The sequence below is a fragment of the Penaeus monodon genome, chromosome 32, assembly GCF_015228065.2.
Source record: "Penaeus monodon isolate SGIC_2016 chromosome 32, NSTDA_Pmon_1, whole genome shotgun sequence".
NCBI lineage: Eukaryota > Metazoa > Arthropoda > Malacostraca > Decapoda > Penaeidae > Penaeus > Penaeus monodon.
This window is the reverse complement of record NC_051417.1, coordinates 7,459,600-7,459,816: the sequence shown is the minus strand read 5'-3', so window position 1 is coordinate 7,459,816 and position 217 is coordinate 7,459,600.

The following is a 217-nucleotide window of genomic DNA, read 5'->3' as shown; positions in this document are numbered from 1 at the left end:
TAAAACTTATATTCACGTATCAATGAACTCGAGTCCAACGAGTGATGAAAAAGGCTTTCCTCACTGCAAGACAAGCTTTTCTGCATTGGGTACGAATCATCAAGGTCGTTTCAACGCCAGACTATGCAGCCGTCGGGTCTTTCAGCGCCGCCGGTCCCTTCGTTCCGCTCACGTCTCTTGATCACGTGGGTCATTCACCTATTTAATTTTATTGTAA